Source organism: Palaemon carinicauda, chromosome 15, assembly GCF_036898095.1.
Source record: "Palaemon carinicauda isolate YSFRI2023 chromosome 15, ASM3689809v2, whole genome shotgun sequence".
Classification (NCBI taxonomy): domain Eukaryota; kingdom Metazoa; phylum Arthropoda; class Malacostraca; order Decapoda; family Palaemonidae; genus Palaemon; species Palaemon carinicauda.
Genome location: NC_090739.1, coordinates 120,442,887 through 120,450,093, shown reverse-complemented (window position 1 = coordinate 120,450,093; position 7,207 = coordinate 120,442,887). Strand labels below are relative to the sequence as shown.

At 33.0% G+C, this 7,207-nt stretch overlaps 1 long non-coding RNA gene across 1 annotated transcript; it reads right to left on the bottom strand.

The window, feature by feature from the left end:
- Positions 1 to 2,096: 2,096 nt before the first annotated feature.
- On the bottom strand, positions 2,097 to 4,627 carry LOC137654369 (uncharacterized). The gene is made up of 3 exons (XR_011046620.1): positions 4,612 to 4,627; positions 4,267 to 4,448; positions 2,097 to 3,796 (listed from the first exon to the last, which is right to left on the bottom strand). It is a non-coding gene; the product is annotated as an uncharacterized lncRNA (long non-coding RNA).
- Between the last annotated feature and the right edge of the window lie 2,580 nt (positions 4,628 to 7,207).

The following is a 7,207-nucleotide window of genomic DNA, read 5'->3' as shown; positions in this document are numbered from 1 at the left end:
TCTCTCTCTCAATAGATGAACCTGATAGGGACCACAAAGTACGGCAATGTTAACAAAGTTGTGCTCAAGTTTAGTTCTCATTTATCATCATAACCCGGTGTCTGCTCAAGTTCCTAAAGGATCTAACTTACATCATTAATCCAAGTTCATGTTTATGTCTATAATCATTTTAAGATGTCCGCTTTGGATATAATGCCGAGCGTAGATTTAAAATACCCATCTTTTGGGAACTTAGCAATTTTGTAGTAACCAAAACACATATTTATAACGTTTCATGTATGTACAGATACTTGCACCCACTCTCTCTCTCTCTCTCTCTCTCTCTCTCTCTCTCTCTCTCTCTCCTTTAGATCAACATATAACAACAAAATGAGACATCTTAGTAAGCCCCTAATTTTGAATTATCAATAAACCTATACAGGTAACAAAAGTGCTTAAAACATAATTAAATATTTTGGTATTTCTTGATAACTATATACATCATAATTTGAGACGAATACGAATTGCAGTCTTCTTTGAAGGAAAATGAATCATAAATTGTCGTACTAATATAGCTGATCGATTCTTTCACTAATATTTCAATTTCACTGGCTATAAGTATGAGTCCTAAGATTGCATAACTTCAATAGCTTCCAAAAAAATGTTTTAGAAAATTAAGTAAAAAAGACAAAGAATGACAAGAACAAGAAGTAGTATATAATATTTTTCCGTTGGTCGCAGTTTTCAGATTATTCTAAGTTTTTATGGACAATAAAACGCGAATATGTAATTCAATTACAATGCATGTTTGGTTTATATTGTCTTAAATTACAGTTAAAGCATTAGATATAATAATTCTAATTAGAAAGATCGGATCGATATCAGTATTGCTGCTGCTAAAAATGTAATCATCGTAGAGAGAGAGAGAGAGAGAGAGAGAGAAGAGAGAGAGAGAGAGAGAGATTCTAGTACTGTAATGGCAAATGATCAATAATCCAAAAATATATTTCGACGGCAAGGGATGTAGACTTTAACCTCAGTACAATGGAGTTAGATTATTATTTTGAATTAAGTCATTTATTATCAACATATATATGTTGATTAAATTTTTATTCAAAACTTACGTAACTGCACTGACATTTGCTATAACTAAAATAAAGTGTAACAGTTTCATGAAATAATTGACAACGTTATATAAGAATTAATTCATAAAACTTAGATTTCTCATGGTAGGACTAAAGTCTATATCTAGAAAAAGGTATTTTCCGAACCCATTATTTTTACTTCAAAAACTTTTCAATTTGAATTTTATTTTATGTTGATGTAAAAGGACTATTGATTATTTTGTGACTACTATAATAATGGTAAGGTAAAAAGCTTATGACCAAATAGAAATCTTTTCTTCTTGAGTTGCCAGTTTCCCTTTAGCAATCACGCAACAGACGATCTCTTCAAATTAGAGAAAACGGCTGAAATGCTCCTAAGAAGTTCTGTCCTTTCCAATAAATATAAGTTTAATATCTCCAAGTGATAACTGCATATATACATTTTGAATTCACTTTAAAAAATAAATCAAGAGAATTGAGCCGATTACCACCGCGTTGTACTTCTGTCTATTGCCCATGATTGCCGACTAAGAAATTGTTTAACAAAGGGCTATTTATGATATGACTAACACAAGTGACCTTTATGCTTTCAGCCACACAGTTTTGAGACTTCAAATTAACAATGTCTCGAGAATAATGACAAGAGGAAATGAGTTTTATGCAAATTACTGTGCATAAGAGTCGATACATAAAGAAAAACTTTAACCCCTTGTCCAATATCAAGTTTGTAATTAAAATTGTCTCGGCACCAATGCACGTGCCCATCAAATTTGAAAATTGAATGAAATTATCTTTAAATTTACAGGGCAAAATGACAAGTCGTCAGTTTTGAAAGCCTTGTAATCGTTAAACTGCAGAAGTATCTGCTCTTATAACTCTAGTGGTAATTTCCTATGTACTGCAGCCGTTAGCCCCTATATACCTTAGTTCTCCTAAAAATGGATTTCCCACGAAACTCCTTTAAATAGAGTCATACATAAATCAGGTTCGATTTCAAGTAATCTTCACTACCAAGTTTCAAGATAGATATTTAATGATTAGGATGGTTTTACAAAGTTTCAGTAGCTTTCCGCTTTCATTGTTAAAATCCAAAATTATTAAAATTTTATTTGAAATTACGAAAGAATAAAGACCTTGGGACGCAACAATGGACATTGTACTATTTCTTATTGGCTCAAACCTTTTCTGAACATCACTTAAAAATGTTTTAAGCATTTAAAAGTTTCAGTACAACGAAACTAATTGTGTGGATATTTATCAACCCGCTGTATTCTTCAGTTACCTATGCTTCCATTGGTCAAACAAAACTAATTTAAAGTTTCATTGTATTAAAATATTTATACTCATTAACCAAAATATTTATTTTGCTGAATAATAAATCAAAGTTAAGCAATATCCAGGTAAATTTTGACATTACAGATTAACAATGAAAGATATGTACAAGTTTGCTTTTAAGAGTGATATAATCCCTATATTAAAAGAACCTTTACACCACATTAATCCCGTACGCTCTTCGAGGGCCGCTATATTTCAGACGAATCATTAAGTCGATTACAGAAACAGTCTGAAGTCTAACCAATGTGTCACAGATTGACAATTTTACTTTAATCAACCACATCAGTACGGAAGTTTAAATATATCAAACTGCAATCCCTAGTTTAATTATTTTCCTATGTACTACCACATCATTACTATACTAAAATTTTGATTCAAACTGCATACAGGAGGTTTTGCAGCTTTTATATTTAAGCTACGCTAAAATATGCTTTAAAATGTAATAAAATATCCATATTTCAGTTTTCTGATAAACTAATCCCTTTTCAATGTGCGAATCGTTGGTTAATAGAAGCCAATAAGGCGTCTCATTTAAAGTAATTAAGGAGTTTCACTGAAAGAGACCAGTTTTTCATATAGCTGTTCTCTTTTACCTAATATTGAGAGATCACCATATGGTTTCCCTAATTATAAAGACAAGTCACCTTTTTATAATTGCAGTTTTACTTTTAAACACTGCAACAAATTTAATAAGCCCACAAATTTATCAAAATTTTGAGGCCAATAAATTTCCATAAATTTCAGTAATACCTTAAAGATAAACCAAATAGGACAACTTCGAAATAGTAAAGATAAAAATTTATTTGAAGATGATATACAGTTAAGACAAGAGAAAAATGGGTGCAAACGAATACTTTAATATGGACCGAATAGATTTTAATAAACTGCACAATGCTTAATTAAGCATCTATCCCACTTCAATGAAGATTAACTAAATCAACTAAAAGCAGTTTATTTCTCTTCCAATGACTCACTAACAGAAGTTTCACGAGCCAGATTTGCAATAAAAAAAATCAGTATCTTATAAAAATTGCTAGCGTTAATTAAGTTGTCAATAAGTTAATTTCACCATTATAGTAAGCAAACAAGTTCTTTTTCGTTATAAACTTACCAGAAAACTCTTCACCGAAATGCAACATTTTAGCTGGCCAAATCTTCAAGTACAAAAGCAGAAGCACAAAGCAGAATTAAAAAAAAAACAAAAAATTATGGACAAGTTAGTCCAAATATCAATTGTTGATCTTAGAACTTCAGTAACAATCTTCGAAAATCTTAACAGGCTTCCCATAACCACAAAAATCTTCAACCAAACCAAACCGTCAAAGATAGAAATTGAAGTTATATATTTACTTGCTCCTGGAGTCCTGCCATCCAATCTGGAAAGTATCAATTATTAGAATTTTTACTTTTAAAAGTTGGGTGCACCTACATAAATTACTTTGATACTTTAAGCCTGTAAAATTAAGTAAATAGTAGCACTAAAATATTATAAATTTACCAATTTCGAACAATGCACATCCGTATAGTTTAAGTTATAAATATGATTGTTAACAGGCATTAAATACGGAATACAATTTAAGAGTAGAAAAAGTTAAAACTCTTTACTTTACATTTGTTATCGCCAGGCTTTGAGTGAACTGCAGAACCCAAATAAAGTACAAAAATTTGAACACATACCGAATTTAGAAAAAAAAAAGTTTAAAAGCAAGCCTCCCTACAGAGCACGGTAGACAATGTCTACTGTGCGCTATAGGGAACGTCCTCCCCTATTATGGGCGCCGCCCCTAATAGGGGAGGACTAGCTTGCTTCAGAGTATATTAAAAACAAATCTAAAACAATACTTGCCTTTTAGTTCTGACTAAAAAATACTTCACCAGCTTCCAGCGTTGTCATTAGTCAGTCTGTATTTGGCAATCTACATGTCTGTTCGCAATGAGAAACTGGAACTCTGCTCCAATTAAGAAACACTTCCAGCCAGATTATCAATTTGGAACGTACATACAAATCAGGGGATCCCAAACTTTTTCCTGAAAAGTACAAAAAACAGGTTATGTTGTTACATGGGTATTTGAAATAAATTTGGCGTGTACATATATACATTGCAAATATCAATAGACCTCAAATAAACAAACGATAAAGTATTAGAAATTAACAAAAACGAATATTAACTTAACGCAGTTCTTTACTTACCAACTTAACAGGCCCTTGAGTAATCTTGTAAGACGGTTACCACCCACCACCCAAACAGTAGATGTTCCCGCAAGACAGCCTGAGAAAACTTCGCTATGCTGAGCCAAGGACTCTAAACGTAGAAAGCCTGTCTATACCTATAACAACGTAACTATCTCTCGCTTGGTTTATTTCGTAAAAGGCAACTTTACGGCGGCGAGAATAAAAACTATTTTTACAGAATCATCGAATTCCTTCTTAAAATCACTATGTCGAAAAAGGCGTATTTTTATCATACACACACACACACACACCACACACACACACATATATATATATATATATATATATGGATTGGATATATGCAAGTGGTAATTACCTTTTTTATTTGATAAGTTTCTTGATCTTAAGATTTATTTTTCAACTGTAGTTTAGTAAATTAGGTTATTTTCTTCATTGCTTGGTCGCACGTATTCTCTGATTACAAAGAATGCATTTTACTTGTATATATTTATTCTGAGTTATTCTGCAGTCTTTGAAAAATAATGCGTACACAGAGATAATTAATACCATTGACAGGAGAGAGAGAGAGAGAGAGAGAGAGAGAGAGAGAGAGAGAGAGAGAGATAAAATAACCTTTGTATGTATATGTGTGGATAGCGAGCTAGTCAGGTAGTGTGATGGGACACGAACCAATAAAAGAATTTTCTACTCTGCTTAATTGAAATATTCATAATAAATATGAGGAAGATAGACAAAAAAAAAATGCATAGCAGCCAATATAGACATTAATTGCGATTTTCTTTTATTTTTATTAAGAAAATTTACAGTTACACATAGTTTAATTTTATACAAATATAGATTATATTATAGATTTTAATATTATTTTTGTTAGTTAGCACAGTGTGTTTGGTAAATCATTACTTACATCTACTGTACATAAATTAGCCAGTCACATATGTACTGTAGTGAGATTAGGGTCATTATAAAAACGAATGGGTTGAAATTCCATCCCATCGAATATCAAAACACAGCGACAAACAAACAAATAGAAACTTGAAATTATGAGTTTTTCATATTTTAATTTTAGAAAAAAGGTGAAGCAAAAATAAAATTAAGTATGTAAGGCAATAAATTTGCTATCTCGCAAATCATTCCAATTTTTCGAATTCTTCCATAAAAAGGATCCCTTTAAAAACCCAAATATTTGAAGTGCACTATTTTGAAGTGTACTATCTTAAGTATGAAGCAACTGCATCATTCTGGATGGCTTTGTACTTCTGATCATCACTAAAGACTCAACTCTCACTTTCACTTGTGGTTCCAGGAAGCTGCTTAAGCAACAGCGGCCACCTCTCGGAAACCATCTCGGCTGATAGGCTAAACATGTGTGGTCTTGGGTGTGGGGATAGCAAACATGTGTGGGTAGGTGGGGGGATAGCAAACATGGGTGGGCAGGTGTGGGAATAGCAAACATGTGTGGGTAGGTGTGGGGGATAGGAAACATGTGTGGGTAGGTGTGAAGATAGCATGCTTGTATTCCCTTCGCTGATGAGACTCCACCTTCTTTGGATTAAATCAACAAGACGGTTGTTGCGAATCGCTATCAACGAATCCAAAGTAAAAGCTCAAGAAATCTGCTTATGAAACATCCATGAACTCACAGATGGTAGAAATGGCCCTTAGTGGGAGAAGGGTGCGAAGAGCCTCACGGATAATAAACAGGAATAAGTTTATAAATCTGAAAGAGAAAGCTTAACATTGGAAATTGTCATGTCCGAACATTAAACCAGGATTTCAAATTAGAGCAGTTTTTGGCAATTTTTGTAACACTTGGCCTGGATATGTGGGTACTCACTGAAACGAGACTGACTGGATTGAAAAAAAAAAAAAAAAAAAAAAAAAAAGTGTTTAATGGAGGAAAGTTGTTGCTACATTCTGGGAGGTTGGATGGCACTCACTATCAAGGAGTAGGATTGCTTTTGAGCAAACAAACTAGCCAAGCATAAGAGGATTTGGAACCATTGGATGAAAGAATTATGTATGAAGGGAAGAAATCTAGTCTTGGATGTATGACAATTATACAACACTATGCCCCTATATTTACTGATGAAGCAGATACCAATCGTAAGGACAGATTTCACAGTAAATTGCAGGAGGTGGTTAACCAGGTGCCAAAACATGGTATTCCTCTATGTATGGGAGATTTCAATGCAAAACTAGGTAATGATCATGATGGTTTTAGTGAATGAATGGATTCCCGGGGTGTAGGGAAGATGAATGAAAATGGTGTTTGATTTGCCATTTTTGTTTAGTTATTGAATTGATAATAGGTAGCTACAGATATATACACAAGTATACTTGGAAATCACCCCGTGGAAAATTTACCATTTACCAATAAATGGAAAATGTACAAATTCACTACTGGATGTCAGATCTCTATGGTGAGTTGATATAGGAAACGACGCCACCTTGTTGTCTCAGTACTTACACATGTTGAAGACTAAGAAAGCCAGTGCTAACTTACCTCCTAAATATGACATTGAAAATCTGAGACAACAGAAAAGTGAAAATGATGATTACGTTATAGAGTGCAGGAACAGGTTTACAGTCTTAT